This window comes from Oncorhynchus keta, chromosome 4 (genome assembly GCF_023373465.1).
Source record: "Oncorhynchus keta strain PuntledgeMale-10-30-2019 chromosome 4, Oket_V2, whole genome shotgun sequence".
In the NCBI taxonomy this organism is placed as follows: Eukaryota; Metazoa; Chordata; class Actinopteri; order Salmoniformes; family Salmonidae; genus Oncorhynchus; species Oncorhynchus keta.
The window spans coordinates 78,027,768-78,043,379 of NC_068424.1; the positions used below are offsets into that span (position 1 = coordinate 78,027,768).

The 15,612-nt window shown below is 42.5% G+C and overlaps 1 pseudogene; it reads right to left on the reverse strand.

Moving 5' to 3' along the window:
* The window catches only part of LOC127906009 (sideroflexin-1-like), a 17,701-nt pseudogene extending 5,302 nt beyond the window's left edge, over window positions 1-12,399 (reverse strand).
* Window positions 12,400-15,612: the final 3,213 nt, after the last annotated feature.

Sequence of the window (15,612 nt, forward strand, 5' to 3'; positions counted from 1 at the left end):
TCTACTGTATGTAGCCTCTCTACTGTATGTAGCCTCTACTGTATATAGCCTCTACTGTATATAGCCTCTCTACTGTATATAGCCTCGCTACTAGCTCTAGCTCCACAATGAAATAGGGTGCAGGCCAGGCAGCAGGCTATTAGCCAGCCTGCCAGCATAGTGGAGTCTGCCACTAGCATAGTCAGTGTAGTCAGCTCAGCTATCACCATTGAGACCGTGTCTGTGCCTCGACCTAGGTTGGGCAAAACTAAACATGGCGGTGTTCGCCTTAGCAATCTCACTAGGATAAAGACCACCTCCATTCCTGTCATTACTGAAAGAGATCATGATACCTTACATCTCAAAATAGGGCTACTTAATGTTAGATCCCTTACTTCAAAGGCAATTATAGTCAATGAACTAATCACTGATCATAATCTTGATGTGATTGGCCTGACTGAAACATGGCTTAAGCCTGATGAATTTACGGTGTTAAATGAGGCCTCACCTCCTGACTACACTAGTGACCATATCCCCGTGCATCCCGCAAAGGCGGAGGTGTTGCTAACATTTACGATAGCAAATTTCAATTTACAAAAAAAAATGACGTTTTCGTCTTTTGAGCTTCTAGTCATGAAATCTATGCAGCCTACTCAATCACTTTTTATAGCTACTGTTTACAGGCCTCCTGGGCCATATACAGCGTTTCTCACTGAGTTCCTGAATTCCTATCAGACCTTGTAGTCATTGCAGATAATATTCTAATCTTTGGTGACTTTAATATTCACATGGAAAAGTCCACAGACCCACTCCAAAAGGCTTTTGGAGCCATCATCGACTCAGTGGGTTTTGTCCAACATGTCTCTGGACCCACTCACTGTCACAGTCATACGCTGGACCTAGTTTTGTCCCATGGAATAAATGTTGTGGATCTTAATGTTTTTCCTCATAATCCTGGACTATCGGACCACCATTTTATTACGTTTGCAATTGCAACAAATAATCTGCTCAGACCCCAACCAAGGAACATCAAAAGTCGTGCTATAAATTCACAGACAACACAAAGATTCCTTGATGCCCTTCCAGACTCCCTCTGCCTACCCAAGGACGCCAGAGGACAAAAATCCGTTAACCACCTAACTGAGGATCTCAATTTAACCTTGCGCAATACCCTAGATGCAGTTGCACCCCTAAAAACTAAAAAAATGTCTCATAAGAAACTAGCTCCCTGGTACACAGAAAATACCCGAGCTCTGAAGCAAGCTTCCAGAAAATTGGAACGGAAATGGCGCCACACCAAACTGGAAGTCTTCCGACTAGCTTGAAGGACGGTACCGTGCAGTACCGAAGAGCCCTTACTGCTGCTCGATCGTCCTATTTTTCTAACTTAATTGAGGAAAATAAGAACAATCCGAAATTCCTTTTTGATACTGTGGCAAAGCTAACTAAAAAGCAGCATTCCCCAAGAGAGGATGACTTTCACTTTAGCAGTGATAAATTCATGAACTTCTTTGAGGAAAAGATTATGATTATTAGAAAGCAAATTACGGACTCCTCTTTAAACCTGCGTATTCCTCCAAACCTCAGTTGTCCTGAGTCTGCACAACTCTGCCAGGACCTAGGATCAAGAGAGACGCTCAAGTGTTTTAGTACTATATCTCTTGACACAATGATGAAAATAATCATGGCCTCTAAACCTTCAAGCTGTATACTGGACCCTATTCCAACTAAACTACTGAAAGAGCTGCTTCCTGTGCTTGGCCCTCCTATGTTGAACATAATAAACGGCTCTCTATCCACTGGATGTGTACCAAACTCACTAAAAGTGGCAGTAATAAAGCCTCTCTGAAAAAGCCAAACCTTGACCCAGAAAATATAAAAACTATCGGCCTATATCGAATCTTCCATTCCTCTCAAAGATTTTAGAGAAGGCTGTTGCGCAGCAACTCACTGCCTTCCTGAAGACAAACAATGTATACGAAATGCTTCAGTCTGGTTTTAGACCCCATCATAGCACTGAGACGGCACTTGTGAAGGTGGTAAATGACATTTTAATGGCATCGGACCGAGGCTCTGCATCTGTCCGTGCTCCTAGACCTTAGTGCTGCTTTTGATACCATCGATCACCACATTCTTTTGGAGAGATTGGAAACCCAAATTGGTCTACACGGACATGTTCTGGCCTGGTTTAGGTCTTATCTGTCGGAAAGATATCAGTTTGTCTCTGTGAATGGTTTGTCCTCTGACAAATCAACTGTACATTTCGGTGTTCCTCAAGGTTCTGTTTTAGGACCACTATTGTTTTCACTATATATTTTACCTCTTGGGGATGTTATTCGAAAACATAATGTAAACTTTCACTGCTATGCGGATGACACACAGCTGTACATTTCAATGAAACATGGTGAAGCCCCAAAATTGCCCTCGCTAGAAGCATGTGTTTCAGACATAAGGAAGTGGATGGCTGCAAACTTTCTACTATTAAACCCGGACAAAACAGAGATGCTTGTTCTAGGTCCCAAGAAACAAAGAGATCTTCTGTTGAATCTGACAATTAATCTTAATGGCTGTACAGTCGTCTCAAATAAAACTGTGAAGGACCTCGGCGTTACTCTGGACCCTGATCTCTCTTTGAAGAACATATCAAGACCATTTCGAGGACAGCTTTTTTCCATCTACGTAACATTGCAAAAATCAGAAACTTTCTGTCCAAAAATGATGCAGAAAAATTAATCCATGCTTTTGTCACTTCTAGGTTAGACTACTGCAATGCTCTATTTTCCGGCTACCCGGATAAAGCACTAAATAAACTTCAGTTAGTGCTAAATACGGCTGCTAGAATCCTGACTAGAACCAAAAAATTTGATCATATTACTCCAGTGCTAGCCTCTCTACACTGGCTTCCTGTCAAAGCAAGGGCTGATTTCAAGGTTTTACTGCTAACCTACAAAGCATTACATGGGCTTGCTCCTACCTACCTCTCTGATTTGGTCCTGCCGTACATACCTACACGTACGCTACGGTCACAAGACGAGGCCTCCTAATTGTCCCTAGAATTTCTAAGCAAACAGCTGGAGGCAGGGCTTTCTCCTATAGAGCTCCATTTTTATGGAACGGTCTGCCTACCCATGTCAGAGACGCAAACTCGGTCTCAACCTTTAAGTCTTTACTGAAGACTCATCTCTTCAGTGGGTCATATGATTGAGTGTAGTCTGGCCCAGGAGGGAAGGTGAACGGAAAGGCTCTGGAGCAACGAACCGCCCTTGCTGTCTCTGCCTGGCCGGTTCCCCTTTCCACTGGGATTCTCTGCCTCTAACCCTGTTACGGGGCTGAGTCACTGGCTTGCTGGGGCTCTCTCGTGCCGTCCCTGGGGGGTGCGTCACCTGGGTGGGTTGATTCACTGTTGTGGTCGGCCTGGCTGGGTTGCCCCCCCCTCCCCTGGTTGTACCGTGGCGGAGATCTTTGTGGGCTATACTCGGCCTTGTCTCAGGATGGTAAGTTGGTGGTTGAAGATATCCCTCTAGTGGTGTGGGGATGTGCTTTGGCAAAGTGGGTGGGGTTATATCCTTCCTGTTTGGCCCTGTCTGGGGGTGTCCTCGGATGGGGCCACAGTGTCTCCTGACCCTCCTGTCTCAGCCTCCAGTATTTATGCTGCAGTAGTTTATGTGTCGGGGGGCTAGGGTCAGTTTGTTATATCTGGAGTACTTCTCCTGTCCTATTCGGTGTCCTGTGTGAATCTAAGTGTGCGTTCTCTAATTCTCTCCTTCTCTCTTTCTTTCTCTCTCTCGGAGGACCTGAGCCCTAGGACCATGTCCCAGGACTACCTGACATGAGGACTCCTTGCTGTCCCCAGTCCACCTGGCCATGCTCCTGCTCCAGTTTCAACTGACCTGAGCCTCTAGGACCGTGCCCCAGGACTACCTGACATGAAGGCTCCTTGCTGTCCCCAGTCCACCTGACTGTGCTGCTGCTCCAGTTTCAACTGTTCTGCCTTATTATTATTCGACCATGCTGGTCATTTATGAACATTTGAACATCTTGGTCATGTTCTGTTATAATCTCTACCCGGCACAGCCAGAAGAGGACTGGCCACCCCCACATAGCCCGGTTCCTCTCTAGGTTTCTTCCTAGGTTTTGGCCTTTCTAGGGAGTTTTTCCTAGCCACCGTGCTTTTACACCTGCATTGTTTGCTGTTTGGGGTTTTAGGCTGGGTTTCTGTACAGCACTTTGAGATATCAGCTGATGTACGAAGGGCTATATAAATAAATTTGATTTGATTTGATTTGATTTACTGTATATAGCCTCGCTTACTGTATATAGCCTGGTTACTGTATATAGCCTCGCTTACTGTATATATCCTCGCTACTGTATATAGCCTCTCTACTGTATATAGCCTCTCTACTGTATATAGCCTCTACTGTATATAGCCTCTACTGTATATAGCCTCTACTGTATATAGCCTCTACTGTATATAGCCTCTCTACTGTATATAGCCTCTCTACTGTATATAGCCTCTCTACTGTATATAGCCTCTACTGTATATAGCCTCCACTGTATTTTTCACTGTCTTTTTACTGTTGTTTTTATTTCTTTACTTACTTACTGTTCACCTAATACCTTTTTTGCACTATTGGTTAGAGCCTGTAAGTAAGCATTTCACTGTACGGTCTACTACACCTGTTGTATTTGGCGCACGTGACAAATAAACTTTGATTAGATTTGTTAAATACCTGCACAGTTGTCTTTCACTTAATTTCTTTGGTGCGAATAAATAAAACCTAACATTTAACACTACATTTTAGAAAGAATTTAGAATTTTAAAAAACATTTAAAATGCTGAGTGCATATTTGCAGAACTATATCTTCAAACGGGAGGAGATACAGACTGTTTGGTCTTACCGTTGCCTCATGAGAGGGATGTTGATGCAGTTCGCAGCAGCAACAGCAGCGAAGGGAACTAACCTCCCTACGAGGGGAGATATGTGCTGGACAACAAAGGTTGGAGTAAAACAGATAGACAGGGATGAAATTGATCTATACAGTCAAATAGCGAATAATTCTAAGGCTTATTGTTCCAAAGCTGAAAGCTCTTTGTGCATGTCATGATTGTTATGATGAGTGGCATCTGTTTCCACAATGGGAATACTGTATGAATTATACAACATTTTCTCTCTCTTTCAACACATTGACTAACCAGCAAAGCAGGCAACATACAGTGCCTTGCGAAAGTATTCGGCCCCCTTGAACTTTGCGATCTTTTGCCACATTTCAGGCTTCAAACATAAAGATATAAAACTGTATTTTTTTGTGAAGAATCAACAACAAGTGGGACACAATCATGAAGTGGAACGACATTTATTGGATATTTCAAACTTTAACAACTCAAAAACTGAAAAATTGGGCGTGCTGCGATTACAGCTGTAAGTCGCTTGGGGTATGTCTCTATCAGTTTTGCACATCGAGAGACTGAATTTTTTTCCCATTCCTCCTTGAAAAACAGCTCGAGCTCAGTGAGGTTGGATGGAGAGCATTTGTGAACAGCAGTTTTCAGTTCTTTCCACAGATTCTCGATTGGATTCTGGACTTTGACTTGGCCATTCTAACACCTGGATATGTTTATTTTTGAACCATTCCATTGTAGATTTTGCTTTATGTTTTGGATCATTGTCTTGTTGGAAGACAAATCTCCGTCCCAGTCTCAGGTCTTTTGCAGACTCCATCAGGTTCTCTTCCAGAATGGTCCTGTATTTGGCTCCATCCATCTTCCCATCAATTTTAACCATCTTCCCTGTCCCTGCTGAAGAAAAGCAGGCCCAAACCATGATGCTGCCACCACCATGTTTGACAGTGGGGATGGTGTGTTCAGGGTGATGAGCTGTGTTGCTTTTACACCAAACATAACATTTTGCATTGTTGCCAAAAAGTTCAATTTTGGTTTCATCTGACCAGAGCACCTTCTTCCACATGTTTGGTGTGTCTCCCAGGTGGCTTGTGGCAAACTTTAAACAACACTTTTTATGGATATCTTTAAGAAATGGCTTTCTTCTTGCCACTCTTCCATAAAGGCCAGATTTGTGCAATATACAACTGATTGTTGTCCTATGGACAGAGTCTCCCACCTCAGCTGTAGATCTCTGCAGTTCATCCAGAGTGATCATGGGCCTCTTGGCTGCATCTCTGATCAGTCTTCTCCTTGTATGAGCTGAAAGTTTAGAGGGACGGCCAGGTCTTGGTAGATTTGCAGTGGTCTGATACTCCTTCCATTTCAATATTATTGCTTGCACAGTGCTCCTTGGGATGTTTAAAGCTTGGGAAATCGTTTTGTATCCAAATCCGGCTGCCTGGTGTGTTCCTTGTTCTTCATGATGCTCTCTGCGCTTTTAACGGACCTCTTGAGACTATCACAGTGCAGGTGCATTTATACGGAGACTTGATTACACACAGGTGGATTGTATTTATCATCATTACTCATTTAGGTCAACATTGGATCATTCAGAGATCCTCACTGAACTTCTGGAGAGAGTTTGCTGCACTGAAAGTAAAGGGGCTGAATAATTTTGCACGCCCAATTTTTCAGTTTTTGATTTGTTAAAAAAGTTTGAAATATACAATAAATGTCGTTCCACTTCATGATTGTGTCCCACTTGTTGTTGATTCTTCACAAAAAAATACAGTTTTATATCTTTATGTTGTTTATGTCTGAAATGTGGCAAAAGGTCGCAAAGTTCAAGGGGGCCGAATACTTTCGCAAGGCACTGTATGTAGACTAATTCTATGCATGGTTACTATGCACTTCTATTCATGGTTACTATGCATTTCTATTCATGGTTACTATGCACTTCTATTCATGGTTACTATGCATTTCTATTCATGGTTACTATGCACTTCTATTCATGGTTAATATGCACTTCTATTCATGGTTACTATGCATTTCTATTCATGGTTAATACGCACTTCTATTCATGGTTACTATGCACTTCTATTCATGGTTACTATGCACTTCTATTCATGGTTACTATGCACTTCTATTCATGGTTACTATGCACTTCTATTCATGATAACTATTTTGGACATGATAAACACTCATGATATGACTTGTGAGTAGCTATGTTTGATAACACTCCCATGCGATGTGGTTGATGGTAAATGAATGAATGAGAACAGGGTTTCAGTGGGTTAATACCTTTGTTAGTGCATTTAGTCCGAGAGCCGTGGCTACTGCCCCTGTGGTAGCTGATACATAGGCTGTGCCAAGCTGACTGCAAATGAGAAATGCATTCATAAATTCACATATTCAAACTCATTCACATATTATCCTAACCACAAAACAAGGGGTTTAATAGGTACCAGAAACACACCAAACAAAAAACTACTGGCCAACATTAACTAAAACTACAGGCCAACATCAACTAAAACTACAAGCCAACATCAACTAAATCTACAGGCCAACATCAACTAAATCTACAGGCCAACATCAACTAAAACTACAGGCCATTATCAACTAAAACTACAGGTCAACATCAACTAAACTACAGGCCAACATCAACTAAAACTACAGGCCAACATCAACTAAACTACAGGCCAACATCAACTAAACTACAGGCCAACATCTACTAAATCTACAGGCCAACATTAACTAAACTACAGGCCAACATCAACTAAATCTACAGGCCAACATCAACTAAAACTACAGGCCAACATCAACTAAAACTACAAGCCAACATCAACTAAAACTACAAGCCAACATCAACTAAAACTACAGGCCAACATCAACTAAAACTACAGGCCAACATCAACTAAAACTACAGGCCAACATCAACTAAAACTACAGGCCAACATCAACTAAAACTACAGGCCAACATCAACTAAAACTACAGGCCAACATCAACTAAAACTACAGGCCAACATCAACTAAACTACAGGCCAACATTAACTAAACTACAGGCCAACATTAACTAAACTACAGGCCAACATCAACTAAAACTACAAGCCAACATCAACTAAACTACAGGCCAACATCAACTAAAACTACAGGCCAACATCAACTAAAACTACAGGCCAACATCAACTAAAACTACAGGCCAACATCAACTAAATCTACAGGCCAACATCAACTAAAACTACAGGCCAACATCAACTAAATCTACAGGCCAACATCAACTAAATCTACAGGCCAACATCTACTAAATCTACAGGCCAACATTAACTAAACTACAGGCCAACATCAACTAAATCTACAGGCCAACATCAACTAAAACTACAGGCCAACATCAACTAAAACTACAGGCCAACATCAACTAAACTACAGGCCAACATCAACTAAAACTACAGGCCAACATTAACTAAACTACAGGCCAACATCAACTAAAACTACAGGCCAACATCAACTAAACTACAGGCCAACATTAACTAAACTACAGGCCAACATCAACTAAATCTACAGGCCAACATCAACTAAATCTACAGGCCAACATTAACTAAACTACAGGCCAACATCAACTAAAACTACAGGCCAACATCAACTAAACTACAGGCCAACATTAACTAAACTACAGGCCAACATCAACTAAATCTACAGGCCAACATCAACTAAACTACAGGCCATTATCAACTAAACTACAGGCCAACATCAACTAAAACTACAAGCCAACATCAACTAAAACTACAGGCCAACATCAACTAAAACTACAGGCCAACATCAACTAAAACTACAGGCCAACATCAACTAAACTACAGGCCAACATTAACTAAACTACAGGCCAACATCAACTAAATCTACAGGCCAACATCAACTAAACTACAGGCCATTATCAACTAAACTACAGGCCAACATCAACTAAAACTACAAGCCAACATCAACTAAAACTACAGGCCAACATCAACTAAAACTACAGGCCAACATCAACTAAAACTACAGGCCAACATCAACTAAAACTACAAGCCAACATCAACTAAATCTACAGGCCAACATCAACTAAATCTACAGGCCAACATCAACTAAAACTACAGGCCAACATCAACTAAAACTACAGGTCAACATCAACTAAACTACAGGCCAACATCAACTAAAACTACAGGCCAACATCAACTAAAACTACAGGCCAACATCAACTAAAACTACAGGCCAACATCAACTAAAACTACAGGCCAACATCAACTAAACTACAGGCCAACATAAACTAAACTACAGGCCAACATTAACTAAACTACAGGCCAACATCAACTAAAACTACAGGCCAACATCAACTAAACTACAGGCCAACATTAACTAAACTACAGGCCAACATTAACTAAACTACAGGCCAACATCAACTAAAACTACAGGCCAACATCAACTAAAACTACAGGCCAACATCAACTAAAACTACAGGCCAACATCAACTAAACTACAGGCCAACATCAACTAAAACTACAGGCCAACATCAACTAAACTACAGGCCAACATCAACTAAAACTACAGGCCAACATCAACTAAAACTACAGGCCAACATCAACTAAAACTACAGGCCAACATCAACTAAAACTACAGGCCATTATCAACTAAACTACAGGCCAACATCAACTAAAACTACAGGCCAACATCAACTAAAACTACAGGCCAACATCAACTAAAACTACAGGCCATTATCAACTAAACTACAGGCCAACATCAACTAAAACTACAGGCCAACATCAACTAAAACTACAGGCCATTATCAACTAAAACTACAGGCCATTATCAACTAAACTACAGGCCATTATCAACTAAACTACAGGCCAACATCAACTAAAACTACAGGCCAACATCAACTAAAACTACAGGCCATTATCAACTAAACTACAGGCCAACATCAACTAAAACTACATGCCGACTGAGGGAAATTAATTCAAAGAATACTTCCTTCAGACTGGAATATGGCATTACGTGATTTGACATACCTGTGTATTATTTATTGAGATGCTTAGTTTTCTGATTAAGTCATTTTAAAATAATTACTTCTAAGAAGCTTTTTCCTTTTCAATTATTATCAAATGTTTTGGTTACACCTCGACTCACGCTGGTTGAACGCCCTCCACCTATTTTCTAATTACTTTTAGCAATATTTAATTTTAAGAAAAGTTATTTATTGGTGATGTGTGCATTGTTTTTTTATACAGTTCTTCTGAACAATAATCACACATAGAAAATGTCGCTGTAAGAATATAGTAGAATAGCCCTGATATAGAAACTATAACACCAACTTACTTAACTGAGAGAGGAGCATCTCCACTCCTATTGGTGTAGTTGACTATTGCATTGAAGGACTGATTGATCCACTGCCATAAGACTACAGCTGGAGTTGTCCTGAGGAGAGAGAGAGAGACTTCAATTAGACTACAGCTGGAGTTGTCCTGAGGAGAGAGAGAGAGACTTCAATTAGACTACAGCTGGAGTTGTCCTGAGGAGAGAGAGAGAGAGAGAGAGAGAGAGAGAGAGAGAGAGAGAGAGAGAGAGAGAGAGAGAGAGGACACTTCAATTAGACTACAGCTAGAGTTGTCCTGAGGAGAGAGAGAGAGAGAGAGAGAGAGAGAGAGAGAGAGAGAGAGAGGACACTTCAATTAGACTACAGCTGGAGTTGTCCTGGGGGTGAGAGAGAGAGAGAGAGAGAGAGAGAGAGAGAGAGAGGGGCACTTAAATTAGACTGAGACGGTATGATGAGGAAAACATATATTGACGAGAGATAAAGCACCTAACCCTGAAAAATGCTGATTTCTTTGTGTACAAAACAAGGGAGTATAGAGATATCAGAAAGAGATGAGAAACCATCAGGTAATAGCGGACATAACAGTGACAGCACACCACACAACCACTGATCTACCCATCTTCAATTACACTCATCTCAAAAAACACTGCAACTCTGTGTTGACTGATGAGAATGAATGATGAGAAAGATATGAACTGCCAGTGACCCATGGCATAACCTGATATCTTTTTCTACAACATCCTGTAGTAAAACCTACAATGAGATTCTTTATAACACCATCATTCATTCTAATAGAACAGTCTTATAACACTATCATTCATTCTAATAGAACAGTCTTATAACACTATCATTCATTCTAATAGAACAGTCTTATAACACTATCATTCATTCTAATAGAACAGTCTTATAACACCATCATTCATTCTAATAGAACAGTCTTATAACACTATCATTCATTCTAATAGAACAGTCTTATAACACCATCATTCATTCTAATAGAACAGTCTTATAACACTATCATTCATTCTAATAGAACAGTCTTATAACACCATCATTCATTCTAATAGAACAGTCTTATAACACCATCATTCATTCTAATAGAACAGTCTTATAACACCATCATTCATTCTAATAGAACAGTCTTATAACACTATCATTGGGTGGCAGGTAGCCTAGTGGTTCGAGCATTGGACTAGTAACCGAAAGGTTGCCAGATTGAATCCCCGAGCTGACAAGGTAAAAATCTGTCGTTCTGCCCCAGAACAGGCAGTTAATCCACTGTTCCTAGGCCATCATTGTAAATAAGAATTTGTTCTTAACTGACTTGCCTAATTAAATACAGGTTAACACACTATCATTGATTCTAATAGAACACTGCTGCTCACTTGTAGAAGGTCATCATACAGCCAGTGATGGTCATGTTCATGGGGACCTGAGCCGACATGCGGCCAATCAGGATCATCTTCTCTCCAGTGTCTGGGTGGAAGGCTGAGTCAAAGATGTACTTGGCTCTCCATAGCTCGTCCTCTGTCAGCCCGGGGGACATCACCCCTTGCCTGGGGGAGAGAGTGAGAGGGGGACAAGTGATTAGCTGAGCCTGTTTACTTAGAAGCAATACAAGTTTAAACAAAGCTCTGTTAGATACACACAACCTGCATTTGATAAACACGGCCCATTGTATTCAATGTTGCATCATAGAATGCAACCATGTGTTGCCTTTCTGGTTAATCAATAGTTAATTAAGGGAAATCTGGTCCTAGATCTATACCAATAAGCCTGGGGTCAATTATATCAATTCTAATTCTATTCTAACTCAGCTCAGTTATGGGTTGTTTCCAGAAAGAACCAGGAAGAACCAGAACCAAGGAGAACTAAGGAGCACCAGGAGGAACCAGAACCAAGGAGAACTAAGGAGCACCAGGAGGAACCAGAACCAAGGAGAACTAAGGAGCACCAGGAGGAACCAGAACCAAGGAGAACTAAGGAGCACTAGGAAGAACCAGAACTAAGGAGAACCATGCTCAGAATACACTACCGGTAGTCACTGATGACTTTGTGTGCATTCTCTAGTTGTTCGTTAGTGAGCAGGACGTTGCGGGGTCGGTAACAGTGAAGAAGTGTTTGGCCCGCCCATAAACGTCCCTTGGTCCCATCGAGACTCCTTGATGTTTATGGAGGTGGAGATTTCTGTCGTCATGGTGATCTGAAAGGACACAACATTCATAACAAAGATGAATTATTTTGTCCTTGTATATCTACCCTGTAAACATACATTAGTTATATTGTCCCAGGTGTCAGAGGAGGCGAAATTCATAAACTAGCCTAGCTACTGTCAGAGGAGGCGAAATTCATAAACTAGCCTAGCTACTGTCAGAGGAGGCGAAATTCATAAACTAGCCTAGCTACTGTCAGAGGAGACGAAATTCCCCAGTCCTATAGTTAGAGACAAGGAGACAAACGCAACACAAATCACGAAAAGCAAAACAAGAGGCCTTGACGATTGTATTTCATAGGACAAAACGAACCCTGAAACAGCCTTCCACTAACTCTATTTAATTCTGAAACTAGAGTAGACATAGTTCCCCAATCTCACTCCAGACACACACACACACACACACACTTTGTTGAGTTGATTACACATTCTGTAGGCCTATAATACACACAGCAGCCAGAAATCACTCCTTTCTAGGTAACTTCTCTTATATTACCACGAAATCATTTCACAACTGCTGTCCTTTGAGAAGAATGAGTAATTTAGAACACACTGAGAAATTATTCTCAGTATTAGCTTAGCAGGATAGCTGATTCAGTATAATGTTGCTATGGAGATGAGCTGGCTGACCTGACACAGGGGTTTTGAAGCCCTAAAATATCCTGAACCTCACAACCCCCTCAACCACAGACCTGTGGCCGGGACGTGGTGTCTCTTCAAAAGCCCCAAACCCCACACCACTCCCTCCTACCCCTTTCTCTCCTTCTCAATTCAATTTAAGGGCTTTATTGGCATGGGAAACATTTGTTTATATTGCCAAAGCAAGTGGAATAAATAACAAACGAAGGTGAAATTAACAATTAAAAAATGAACAGTAAACATTACACTCACAAAAGTTCCAAAAGAATAAATGTCATATTATGTCTATATACAGTGTTGTAAGGTTGTGCAAAAGGGAAAATAAATCATCATAAATATGGGTTGTATTTACAATGGTGTTTGTTCTTCACTGGTTGCACTTTTCTTGTAGCAACAGGTCACAAATCTTGCTGCTGTGATGTCACACTGTGGTATTTCACCCAATAGATATTTGAGCGGCAGGTAGCCTAGTGGTTAGAATGTAGGGGCGGCAGGTAGCCTAGTGGTTAGAGTGTAGGGGCGGCAGGTAGTCTAGTGGTTAGAGTGTCGAGGCGGCAGGTAGTCTAGTGGTTAGAGTGTAGGGGCGGCAGGTAGTCTAGTGGTTAGAGTGTAGGGCGGCAGGTAGCCTAGTGGTTAGTGTAGGGGCGCAGGTAGCCTAGTGGTTAGAGTGTAGGGGCGGCAGGTAGTCTAGTGGTTAGAGTGTAGGGGCGGCAGGTAGCCTAGTGGATAGAGTGTAGAGTCGGCAGGTAGCCTAGTGGTTAGAGTGTAGGGGCGGCAGGTATTCTAGTAGTTAGAGTGTAGGGGCTGCAGGTAGTCTAGTGGTTAGAGTGTAGGGGGCGGCAGGTAGCCTAGTGGTTAGAGTGTAGGGGCGGCAGGTAGTCTAGTGGTTAGAGTGTAGGGGCGGCAGGTAGTCTAGTGGTTAGAGTGTAGGGGCGGCAGGTAGTCTAGTGGTTAGAGTGTAGGGGCGGCAGGTAGTCTAGTGGTTAGAGTGTCGAGGCGGCAGGTAGTCTAGTGGTTAGAGTGTAGGGCGGCAGGTAGTCTAGTGGTTAGAGTGTCGGGGCGGCAGGTAGTCTAGTGGTTAGAGTGTAGGGGCGGCAGGTAGTCTAGTGGTTAGAGTGTAGGGCGGCAGGTAGTCTAGTGTTTAGAGTGTAGGGGCGGCAGGTAGTCTAGTGGTTAGAGTGTCGGGGCGGCAGGTAGTCTAGTGGTTAGAGTGTAGGGGCGGCAGGTAGCCTAGTAGTTAGAGTGTAGGGGCGGCAGGTAGCCTAGTGGTTAGAGTGTAGGGGCGGCAGGTAGCCTAGTAGTTAGAGTGTAGGGGCGGCAGGTAGTCTAGTGGTTAGAGTGTAGGGGCGGCAGGTAGTCTAGTGGTTAGAGTGTCGGGCGGCAGGTAGTCTAGTGGTTAGAGTGTAGGGGCGGCAGGTAGTCTAGTGGTTAGAGTGTAGGGGCGGCAGGTAGTCTAGTGTTTAGAGTGTAGGGCGGCAGGTAGTCTAGTGGTTAGAGTGTCGGGGCGGCAGGTAGTCTAGTGGTTAGAGTGTAGGGGCGGCAGGTAGCCTAGTAGTTAGAGTGTAGGGGCGGCAGGTAGCCTAGTGGTTAGAGTGTAGGGGCGGCAGGTAGCCTAGTAGTTAGAGTGTAGGGGCGGCAGGTAGCCTAGTGGTTAGAGTGTAGGGGCGGCAGGTAGCCTAGTAGTTAGAGTGTAGGGGTGGCAGGTAGCCTAGTGGATAGAGTGTAGGGGCGGCAGGTAGCCTAGTGGTTAGAGTGTTGGACTAGTAACTGAAAGGTTGCCAGATTGAATCCCCGAGCTGACTAGGTAAACATCTGTTCTTCTGCCCCTGAACAAGGCAGTTAACCCACTGTTCCTAGGCTGTTATCATGAATAAGAATTTGTTTTTAACTGACTTGCCTAGTTAAATAAAGGTAAAATAAAAAAATTTGAGTTTATCAAAATTGGATTTGTTTTCGAATTCTTTGTGGATCTGTGTAATCTGAGGGAAATATGTGTCTCTAATATGGTCATACCTTGGGCAGGAGGTTAGGAAGTGCAGCTCAGTTTCCACCTCATTTTGTGGACAGTGCTCACATAGGCTTCCTTCTCTTGAGAGCCATGTCTGCCTACGGCGGCCTTTCTCAATAGCAAGGCTATGCTCACTGAGTCTGTACATAGTCAAATATTTCCTTAAGTTTGGGTCAGTCACAGTGGTCAGATATTCTGCCACTGTGTACTCTCTCCGTTTAGAGCCAACTAGTGATCTCGTTTGCTCTGTTGTTCTTTTATTCTTTCCAATGTGCCAAGAAATTATCTTTTTGTTTCCTCGTGATTTGGTTGGGTCTAATTGTGCTGCTGTCCTGGGGCTCTGTGGGGTGTGTTTGTGTTTGTGAACAGAGCCCCAGGACCAGCTTGCTTAGGGGACTCTTCTCCAGGTTCATCTCTCTGTAGGTGATGGCTTTGTTATGGAAGGTTTGGGAATCGCTTCCTTTTAGGTGGTTGTAGAATTTAACATCTCTTTTCTGGATTTTGATAATTAGTGGGTATCGGCCTAATTCTGCTCTGCATGCATTATTTGG